Raw genomic sequence first — 11,826 nt, 5'->3', positions numbered from 1 at the left:
TATTATTTCCCTTTAAATTATTTTTTTATTAATAGTTTTCCTTTATTGATTTTAGAGAGAGAGGAAGGAAGAGGGAGAGATAGATAGAGACATCGATTGGCCGCCTCCTGCATGCCCCCCACTGGGGATCAGGCCGACAAACTGGGCATGTGCCTTGACCAGAAATCAAACCGGCGACCTCTTGGTGCATGGGTCGATGCTCAACCAGTGAGCCCCATCGGCTAGGCTAAATTATTTTTTGGTTCAAGAGTTATTTAAAAATGTATCTCTTCATGTTTAAGTACATATAGTTAAAAATTTTTTGGCCCCGTTAAAAACAACACAGCATTTCCAGGCCAGGTATAGCTCAGTAGATTGAGCATCATCCCTTGGACTGAGAGGTCACAGTTCGATTCCTGGTTGGGGGCACATGACAGGGTTGTGAGCTCGATCCCCAGTAGGGGGCGTGCAGGAGGCAGTCAATCAATATTTCTCACATCCATGTCTCTCTAAAGTCAACAACAACAACACACACACAACACAGCATTGTTCAGATATAATTCACATGCCATATAATCCACTCACTTCAAGTGTACAATTCAATGTATTTTGGTATATTACATTATTAATTTTTAAAACTTGTGGTAAAATATACATAACAAAATTTTCTATTTTAACTATTTTTTTTAGTGCACAGTCCAGTGTCATTACTTACATTCATAATGTTGTACAACCATCACCACAATCTAGTTACAAAACTTTGTCATTACCCCAATTAAAAATATTTTTCTTTTAGTTTGTCTGGTGTGGCTTAGTGGTTGAGCATTGACCCATGCACCAAGAGGTCACAGGTTCAATTGCCAGTCAGGACACATGCCCAGGTTGTGGGCCTGATCCCCAGTAAGGGGCATGCAGGAGGCAGTAAATCAATGTTCTCTCCCATCAATGTTTCTATCTCTCTCTCCTTCTCATTTCCTCTCTCTCTAAAATCAATAACAGAAAACAATTAAAAATTTTTTTTCTTTTGCCTGTGGATATCCAATTGTGCCAACACCATTTATTGAAGAGAACTTGCGTAGTTTTTTAGTGGTTACTGAAAGGACTATAATACATATACTTAATTTTTCACAGTCTAATAAGAATGAATATTTTATCACTTTAAGTGAACTGAAGAAAATTTACAGTCATATAGATCTCTATATCCTCTCCCTTTTATGTTGTAATTGTTATACGTATTAAATCTACACTCAAGGAAAATCCCACGAGATAAAACTATAATTTTTGCTTTCAGTAGCCGTGTGTGTGTGTGTGTGTGTGTGTGTATATATATATATATATATATATATATATATATATATATGTTTTATTTATTTATTTATTTATTTATTTATTTATTTATTTATTTATTGGTATGTGCCCCTAGCTGGAACCGAACCCGGGACTCTCTGGTTCACAGGTCAATGCTGCAACCGCTGAGCCAAACCGGCCAGGGCATCAATAGTCATATATATTTTAAAGATTTTTTTTTCTTTTCTTTTTTAAAGGGGAGGGGGAGGGATAGAGGGAGAATGAGAGAGAGAGAAACATCGGCGTGAAAGAGACACATCGACTGGCTGCCACCCACACAACCCCAACCAGAGCCCCCAACCAGGGCCGTGGACAAACTGCAACTGAGGTACGTGCACCTAGCGGGAACCGAACCCGTGTCTCTCTGGTTCACAGGCCGACACTCTAACTGCTGAACCAAACCAGCCAGGGCTATTTTAAAGAATTTAAGGAGAGATAAAGAATCTCTTTTTTTTCCTCCAATTTTTATTAATTTATTTTTGTTACAGATGTTTCTCCCCACCCCAGACACCCTCCTCCTCATCCCATTCCTCCCATCATCCTAGCATTGTTGTCTATGTCCATTAGTTATGCATACATGCATATACTTTCCTTGGTTTATCTTTTCCCTCCACCCTGCCCCCTCCTCTGAAATTTGTCAGTTTGAACCCTACTTCTTTCTATGTCTCTGGGTCTATTTTGTTCATCAGCTTATTTTGTTCATTACATTCCACAAGTAAGTGAGATCATGTGGTATTTGTCTTTCTGTGATTGGCTTATTTCGCTTAGCATAATACTCTCCAGGTCCCTCCGTGTTGTCTCACAGGATAAGAGATCTTTTTTTTCTTACAGCTGCATAGTATTCCATTGTATATATGTACCACCACTTTTTATCCACACATCTGTTGATGGACACTTGGGCTGTTTCCAGATCTTAGCAATTGTAAATTGTACTTCTATGAACATAGGGGTACATATATTCTTTCTGATTGGTATTTCAGGCTTCTTAGCATATATTGCTAGAAATGGGATCACTGGGTCAAATGACAATTCAATTTTTAATTTTTGAAGAAACACCATACTGTTTTCCATAGTGGCTATACCAGTCTGCATTCCCACCAGCAGTGTACTAGAGTCCCCTTTTCTCTACAACCTCACCAGCACTTGTTGTTTGATGATTTGCTGATGGCAGCCATTCTGACAGGTATGAGGTGATACCTCATTGTTGTTTTAATTTGCATCTCTCTGATAATTAGTGATGTTGAGCATTTCTTTATATGTCTCTTGGCCATTTGTATGTCCTGTTTGGAGAGGTGTCTTTTTAGCTCCTCTGCCCATTTTTTAATTGGGTTCTTTGTCTTCCTTTTGTTGAGTTGTGTGAGCACTCTATATATTTTCAGAAATTAACCCCTTATCTGATGTATCATTGGCAATGATGCTCTCCCATACAGTGGGTTCTCTTTCCGTTTTGATGATTGTATCTTTTGCTGTGCAGAAGCTTTTGAGTTTGATGTAGTTCCATGTATTCATTTTTCCTTTGTTTCTGTTGCCTTAGGTTATGTATCAGTGAGAATTCTGTTTTGTATGATGCCTGAAATTTTGTTACCTACATTTTCTTCTAGGATTTTTATGGATTCACGAGTCACATTTAAGTCTTTTATCCATTTTGAATTTATTCTTGTGTATGGTGTAAGTTGATGGTCTAGTTTCATTTTTTTTTTTGCATGTAGCTGTCCAATTTTCCCAGCACCATTTATTAAAGAGGCTGTGTTTACTCCATTGTATGTTCTTGCCACCTTTGTCAAATATCAATTGAGCCAGTACCAGGCTGTTCTTGTGCCAGTACCAAGCTGTTATGATTACAGTAGCTTTGTAGTATAACCTGATATCCGGTATTGTGATCCCACCTACTTTGTCCTTTATTTCCAAGATTGCTGTGGCTATTCGGGGTCTTTTTTGGTTCCATGTGAACTTTTGAAGTATTTGTTCTAGCTCTGTGAAATATGTCGTTGGTATTTTGATGGGGATTGCATTGAATCTATAGATTGCTTTGGGTAGTGTGAACATTTTAATGATGTTAATTTTTCCAATTTATGAACAAGGTATGTGGTTCCACTTTTTTATATGTTCCTCTATTTCTTTTTTCAATATCCTGTAGTTTTCTGGAAATAGGTCCTTCATTTCTTTGGTTAAGTTTATTCCTAGGTATCTTAATTTTTTTGCCATGATGGTAAATGGGATTGTTTTTTCAGTTTCTCTTTCTGTGAGTTTATCATTGGTGTGTAAGAATGCCATCGATTTCTTGATGTTAATTTTGTTATCATGCTACTTTGCCAAATTCATTAATCAAGTCTAGTAGATTTCTGATGGAGTCTTTAGGGTTTTCTATGTATAATATCATGTCATCTGCAAATAATTACAGTTTCACTTCTTCCTTTCCAATTTGGACCCCTTTTATTTTTTCTTCATGTCTGATTGCTGTGGCTAAGACTTCCAGTACTATGTTCAATAAGAGTGGCAAAAGTGGGCCTCCCTGTTTTGTTCCTGTTCCTAAGAGAAATGCTTTTAGTTTTTGCCCATTGAGTATGATGTTGGCTGTAGTTCTTTCACATACGGCCTTTAGTATGTCAAAATATGATCCCTCTATTCCCACATTGCTGAGCGCTATTATCAGAAATGGGTGCTGGATTTTGTCGAATGCTATTTAAGAATCTATTGATATGATCATGTAGTTTTTATTCTTTATTTTATTTATGTGGTATATCACATTTATTGATTTGTGAATATTGTACCAGCCTTGCATCCCTGGGATGAATCCCACTTGGTCATGGTGAATGATTTTTTTGATGTATTGCTGGATCAGATTTGCTAGTATTTTGTTCAAGATTTTGGCATCTATGTTCATCAGTAATATTGGCCTGTAGTTTTCTTTTTTTGTACTGTCATTTTCTGGTTTTGGAATTAGAATTATGCTGGCCTCATAAAACAAGTTTGGAAGTCTTCCTTCTTCTTGAATTTTTAAAAATAGTTTGAGGAGAATGGGTGTTAGTTCTTTGAATGTTCAGTGAAGCTATCCGGGCCTGGGCTTTTGTTTGCTGGGAGAGTCTTGATTACTCCTTCAATTTCCTTAGTCGTTATTGGTCTGTTCAAGTTTTCTATCTCTTCCAGGTCCAGTTTTGGGAGACTATGTGTTTCTAGAAATTTGTCCATTTCACTTAGATTGTTGAATTTGTAGCCATATGATTGTTCATAGTAGTTGTTAACGATCTTTTGTATTTCTGTGTTGTCAGTTGTTACTTCTCTTCTTTCATTTCTGATTTTGTGTATTTGGGTTCTCTCTCTTTGTTTCTTGGTGAGTCTAGCTAAGGGCCCATCAATCTTGTTTATGTTTTCGAAAACCAGCTCTTGGTTTCCTTGATCCTTTGAATTGTTTATTTTTGGTCTCTATGTCATTTATTTCTGCTCTGAACTTTTCTATTTCCTTTCTTCTACTTGCTCTGTGTTTTCTTTTTGTTTGCCTCTAGTTCTTTAAGTTGGGAGGTCAGATAGTTTATTAGAGATTTTTCTTGTTACTTGAGGTAGGCCTGCAGTGCTATGAACTTCCGTCTCAGAACTGCTTTTGCTGCATCCCATAAATTTGGTGTTGTTGTGTGTTCATCTTCATTGGTTTCCAGGAATTTTTAAATTTCTTCCTTGATCTCCTCAGTAACCCATTCATTATTTAATAACATGCTATTTCGCCTCCATGTGTTTCAATGTCTTTGAATGTTCCTGTTGCAATGATTTCTAGTTTCATGTCATTGTGATCTGAGAAGATGCTTGTTATGATTTCAATCTTCTTGAATCTGTAGAGACTTAATTTGTGTCCTAACATGTGGTCTGTCTTTGAGAATGTCCCATGTGCACTTGAGAAGAATGTGAATGCTGTAGTTTTGGGGTGTAGTTCTCTGTAGATATTTATTAAATCCATTTGGTCTAGTGCTTCATTTAGAGTCACTGCTTCCTTGCTAATTTTTTGTCTAGAGAATCTATCCAGTTATGTCAGTGGACTGTTGAAGTCCCCTGCTGTGATTGTATCACTTTTGATTTCTCCTTTGAAGTCCTCCAGAAGATTTAAAATACATTTTGGTGCTCCTATATTGGGTGCTTATGTTTATCAAGGTTATATCTTCCTGTTGGATAGATCCTTTCAATATTATGTAGTGGCCTTCTTTGTCTCTAGTTATGGCCTTCATTTTGAAATCTATTTTATCAGATATGAGTATTGCTACCCCAGCTTTTTTTTTGCTTTCCATTTGCTTGGAAAATTTTTTTCCATCCCTTCACTTTCAACCTATGTGAGTCTTTTGTTGTCAGGTGGGTCTCTTGCAAACAACATATAGATGAGTCATGCTTCCTTATCCAATCAGCTACTCTGTGTCTTTTTATCAGAGCATTCAATCCATTTACATTTAAGGTGATAATTGATATGTACTTATTTATTGCCATTTTTGTTTAGTGTGGTTATATATTTCTTCTACTAATTACAGCAGACCTTTTAACATTTCTTGCAGTGCTGGTTTGGTGCTTTTGTATTCCCTTAGCCTTTTTTTTTTTTGTCCGGGAAGCTCTTTATTTGACCTTCTATTTTGAATTATAGCCTTGCTGGGTAGGGTAGTCTTGGATTCAGATCCTTGTTTTTCATAACCTTGATTACTTTGTGCCAGTCCCTTCTGGCCTGTAATGTTTCTGTTGATAAGTTAGCCTTATGGGGGTTTCTTTCTAGGTAACCTGTTGCTTATTTCTTGCTGCCTTTAGGATTCTCTCTTTGTCTTTAATTTTTGGCATTTTAATTACTATTTGTCTATGTGTGTGCTTGTTTGGGTTCTTCTTAGTTGGGGCTCTCTGTGCTTCTTGAACTTGAATGCCTTCTTCCTTCAGCAAAGTAGGGAAGTTTTCTGTCACTATTTCTTCAAATATATTCTCTAACCCTTGCTCATTTTCTTCTGTTTCTGGGCCTCCTATGATGCAAATATTATTACGTTTCCAATTGCCCCACAATTCTCTTAAGCTGTATTCTTCCTGTTTTTAAATTGTTTTTTCCTTTTGATTTTCTGATTGGTTGTTTTTTTTCTACCCTGTCTTCTAATTCACTGATTCGGTCCTCAGCTTCCTCTACTCTGTTGTTTAGACCTTCCAATGTGTTCTTTATTTCTGCTATGTCATTCTTCATTTCTTCTTGGTGGTTTTTTATTTCTAATTGGTTGATTTTTAATGTTTCTATGTCTTTACTCATGGTGTTAAGCTTCCTCAAGATCATGGCTCTGAATTCTAGCTTTGTTAACTTGCTTAACTGCACCTCATTTATCTCATCTTTGGTAGAGGTCTCTTGTTCTTTCATTTGAGATTTGTTTCTTTGTTTCACCATTTTGGCTATCTCAGTGGGCTTTGGAGCCTTCCAAATTTTCCCTGTGGGTTTTGGTGTTCTGCTGTTTGTGGCTCCCTTTACTGGGTTTGGATGAGCATGGGAAGTCCCATGTTAAATACCACTGTCAAGTCTTACTTTCTTGGGTAGAGTTGCAAGTCCAGGAATGGTTCAGTTATCCTCTAGCTTTTTGCCTGGTGGCTACTAGTTGAGGTTACTTGAAGAGCCTTGGTTTCTCAGTTGAATGAAAAATTCCCTCAATTGTTCAGCCCAAGGGGATTTCCCGAGGGTGGGGCAGGTGCTGGTTGTTAATGAGCCTCAATTTGCATTTCAGTGGCCCACCTGGGTGGGTTGAATTTCCATGGGAGGGTCACTGCCTCTCCCCAGAGCCCTGGGAAAGAGGAAGATGGCCACTGTCCTGCGTGGCTGCAACTCAACAAAAGTTCTGAGCGCCCTCCATATCTCGAGTGTCCCCACACAGTTCCAGTCCATTCTGCCCTCCCTCTGCCAGAGCCTAAGGTGAGGCACTGTGGCTATTTTAGCGCTCTGTCTTGGCTGTCTGTTCTGTGGAATGGGCTTGGGAGTTTAACCCTAGTACCACTGCTGTCCATAGGCTCCCAGCACCCCTCTTGCACCTCTGCAATCCTACTAGGATCGATTCAGTTTCTGGGGTTATATGGTCCTCGCAAGCTGCTTTTTTTTCTGATGATTTGTCTTTATTTTAGTTGTAATTCCAGTTTGGTCCTGGGACATGGTCTGTGTAGCTTTCATTCACTCCACCGCCATTGTGGAATCTGTCTTCTTATTTTTAACTTTTTTTTTTTTCTGATTGAGTGATTTTTTTCAACCCTGTCTTTTAATTCACTGATCCGGTCCTCAGTTTCCTGTACTTCGTTGATTATTCCTTTCAATGTGTTCTTTATTTCTGCTATGTCATTCTTCATTTCCAGTTGGTTGGTTTTCAATGTTTCTATATTTTTACTCATGCTGTTGAGCTTCCTTATTATCATCGCTCTGAACTCTACTTCTGATAACTTGCTTAACTGCATTTCATTTATCTCATTTTCAGTAGAGTTGTCTTGTTCTTTCATTTGGGATTTGTGTCACCATTTAGGCTATTTCAGTGGGTTTTGGAGCCTACCTAATTATTCCTGTGGGTGTTGGTGTTCTGTTGATTGTGGCTTCCTCTATTGGATTTGGATGAGTATGGGAGGACACATGTTATACACCACTGTCAAGTCTTACTTTTCTCAGTAGATTTGCAAGCCCGGGAAAGGTCAGTTATACTCTAGCTTTTTGCCTGGAGGGCATTAGTCTCAGTTACTTGATGAGCTTTGGCTTGTAGCCCTCAACTGAATATAAATCTCTCTCAGGTGTTTAGGCAAAGGAGATTTCCAGAGGGTGGGGCAGATGCTTGCTGGCTGTTAATGAGCCTCAATTTGCATTTCACTGGCCTGACTGGGTCGTGTTAAATTTCTAAGGGAGGGGCTGTTGCTTCTACTTGGGGCTCTGGGTAGGGGCTCGTTGAGTAAGATGGCTACTGTCCTGTGAGGGAGTAATTCAGCAAAACACTTCCATTGCCCTCTCCCATCTCTAAGCTCCTGAGTCACCACACAGTTTCAGTCCAGTCCACCTTCCCTCTGCCAGAGCCTAAGGAGAGTGGCTGTAACTACTTTAGTGCTCCAACCTAGCGCTCTGTGTTGTGGAGCTGCCATGGGATTTTAACCCAGAGAGAGCTGCTCACAGTGAAAACAGCTGCTGTCTGTAGGCTCCCAGTCCACCCTGCCATGCCTCCACAGTTCCTACCAGGCTCTATTCAGTGTCCTTTATCCTGTCCCTGGTTATGTGGGTCCTCTCCATCTGCTTTTCTGTTGCTTTTTCCTGATGATTTGTCTTTATTTTTGTTGTAATTTCAATTTGGTCCTGGGAGATGCTCTGTGTAGCTTCCATTCACTCTGCTGTCATTTTGGAATCTGATACTTTCTATTTATCATCAGATAGAGTGGGAGGGAAGGAGAGAGAGAGAGAGACAGAAACATTGATATGATAGAGTCACATCAACAGGTTGCCTCTGCACAACCTGACCAGGGCCTGGGATGAACCACAACTGAGGTATGTGCCCTTGACAAGAATTGAAGCCTTGCCTCATTGGTCTGAGGGCCGGTATTCTAACAGCTGAGCCAAAGTGGCCAGGGCTCTTCTAATTTTAATGTTCTATTTTCTGTATGTACCAGTTTATTTATCCATTCACCTACTGAAGGCTATCTTGGTTGCTTCCAAGTTTGGGCAATTTTGAGTACATTTGCTGTAAACATCCATGGATATTTTTTGTGGGAACTTAAGTTTCAACTTCTTTGGATAAATACCAAGGAGCTTGATTGCTGGATAACATGATAAGAGTATGTTTAGTTTTGTAAGACACCACCAAACTGTCTTCCAAGTGGCTATATCATTTTGCATTCCCACCAGCACTGAATGAGAGTTCCTATTGCCTCACATCCTTGCCAGCATTTTATGTTAGTGTTTTGGGCATTTTAATTGATGTGTAGTACTATTGCATTGTGTTAATTCAAGTTTCCCTCATGACTTATGATATTTAACATTTTTTTATTTCTTTTTTTTTTTTTTGGTACGTGCCCCTGGTGGGAACCGAACCCAGGACTCTCTGGTCTGCAGACCAACATCCCAACCGCTGAGCCAAACTGGCTAGGGTGATATTTAACATCTTTTCATGTGCGTATTCACTATCGGTAAATCTTTGATGAGGTTTCCATTAAAGTATTTGGTCCATTTTTAATTGGGTTATTTGTTTTAATTTTTAAAAGATTTTTTAAAATTGATTTTTAGAGAGCAAGGAAGGGAGAGAGAGAAACATCAATGTGGAAGTGAAACACTGATTGGCTGCTTTCTGCATGTCCATTACCAAGGAGACTGAGCTCACAACCTGGGCATGTGCTCTGATGAGGAATAAAACCCACAAACTTTTGGTGCATACGATGATGCCCAACCAACTGAGCCACACTGGCCATGGTGGGTTGTTTGTTTTGTTGTTGTTGTTGAATTTTATAGGTTTTTCATATTTTAGATAACAGTCCTTTATCAGATGTGCCTTTTGCAAATATTTTTTCTCAATCTGTGGCTTGTCTTCCCATCATTTCTGTAGCATCCCACTCTATTAAAACCACAAGTATATCATTTCATTTATCTTTTCTTATTTTTCTCTCCCATCCTTAGGACCCAACTTTGCCCAGTCCCAAGCCAGCCAAAATTCAGACAAAAAATCCCAAGGCAAGAGGTAAGCAAGCCAGCTGGAAATGGGATTGTACTACAGTTAAGACAGGGCAGAAGCAGAGTGTAAGGGGCCTGCAGGTAGCTGGAACTTACTTTCTCAGATCCTGAGAAAATAGGTAGGACTCAACCTAGTGTCATTGGAGAAGCTGTAGCCTCCTCACTTCTGTTTATCGAAGTATAAAATCTTAGGAATGAATGTTTAAAATTTGTAGCCAAGAAAGATGACTTCCTGGAGAAGGCAGGCTCATAAAAAGAAGATGATGTGGGTGGGGGAGAGGGAAAAAATATTTTGGGGGAAATGAGGAACTGAAAGAATTTACTAGATTAAGATTAACAGAAGATGCAAGGCAGAGACTTAAATGTGGGGAGTCCATCATTCCTTGAGAAGCTGCTATTTAGAGAGAGAAAACACACACACAAATGTTCTTCATGGATGGGGGTTGTGGTGATGCAGGCATAGAAAATAGACGAGATGGGACTCAGCAAAGGAAGTCGATAAAGAGATCTCTGGGAAATGAACCTGCAGCTGCTCCTGTACCCATAAGGGGAAGGAAAGAAGTGCGTGGGAATTCAGATCCTGACCAGCCAGGTAAGGCTCTAGACTTAGGAAAAAGTTTGGGGAAATAAAGTTCATGTCTGTGTCTCCCCTCCCTGATCATTTCTAAACAATTCTACAGCTTTTTATTATTTTAAGAATAACAAAAATTAGGCCCAAAGGGCATCTCTTAGATTGTAGAATGTTATACACATTATAGAAATACAATGGTTGTGGATTTTATTTGATCCAGAGACCTGAGAATTGTAAGGAAGTGGGAACTAACATTTATTGAGTACTGCTATGCACTGGCTAGATAGATACATTCATGCTTGTTCCCTTTAATTCTTTCAAAATCTCTATGGCTGCATATCTGCCATTTGACTTAGAAGGACACTGAGGCTCAAAGAGTTTAAAATTTGCTCAGGACTCATGTGTCTATCATCTGACTCCAAAGCCTATTACTCCCTATTGAGAGAAGTTTTTTGGAAATAGAAATTTAGGAGTTTGATTTGTAAAAGGTAATGACAGATGACTTATGACACTCATTTTTGTCACTTTTTCATTTAGGCTCTAAGAAAGCATTTAAAGCTCCCCAAAGCAAGGTTTCAGTAACCAGCTTGTCTGAAGAAAATGGGGTTAGAATGGTGTCAAAGGGACTAATCCTACCAACTCCTCATGGGGCATGTCCTGCCCTGGGGAAAGAAGAGCCTGGATCTCAGGAGCTGCAGGAGGCTGGGAGCTTTCCTCCTGATGATGAATCCTCCAGTGACTTGGACCTTGAGCAGCTCATGGAGGATGTTGGAGAAAAGCCAGAGCAGAGGGTAGAGCTGCAGTATAGAGATGACATGGAGGAGTTCACCTTCTTTGAGGAGTAGTTCTGTGCTCTTGTGTTCTATCCCCTGTTCCCTGGGAGCAGGAGGGAGAGCCTCTCAGAGGGTCCCAGAGAACTGTTGCGATTGGCCATTGACTACAAGATTATTTGGCTAAAGTCAGAGTTGTATGGTTATGTGTTAATAAAATAGGTTACTGCCTTAGTTGGTTTGGTTTGTCTCTAACCACATGCTTCATTTTGGCTTCTCTCTCTTCCTCCATGTCAGTGACATCATTGTTTCTGGTGGGAGGCCTGCACAATATAGGAATCTGGGAAGGCAATGACGCCTGAGTCCGGGAGAAAGACAATGTAAAGGGCGGGCAGGTCTGGGTTCAAATCCTGGCTCACTATTTACTAGCTGTGTGGCCTTGGGAAAAGCACTGTAACCATTCTGGTTCTTCATTTCATGTCTCAGAT

This window comes from Molossus molossus, unplaced genomic scaffold, assembly GCF_014108415.1.
Source record: "Molossus molossus isolate mMolMol1 unplaced genomic scaffold, mMolMol1.p scaffold_m16_p_3, whole genome shotgun sequence".
In the NCBI taxonomy this organism is placed as follows: Eukaryota; Metazoa; Chordata; class Mammalia; order Chiroptera; family Molossidae; genus Molossus; species Molossus molossus.
The sequence above is the reverse complement of the archived record's forward strand: the minus strand, read 5'-3'. Positions refer to the sequence as shown.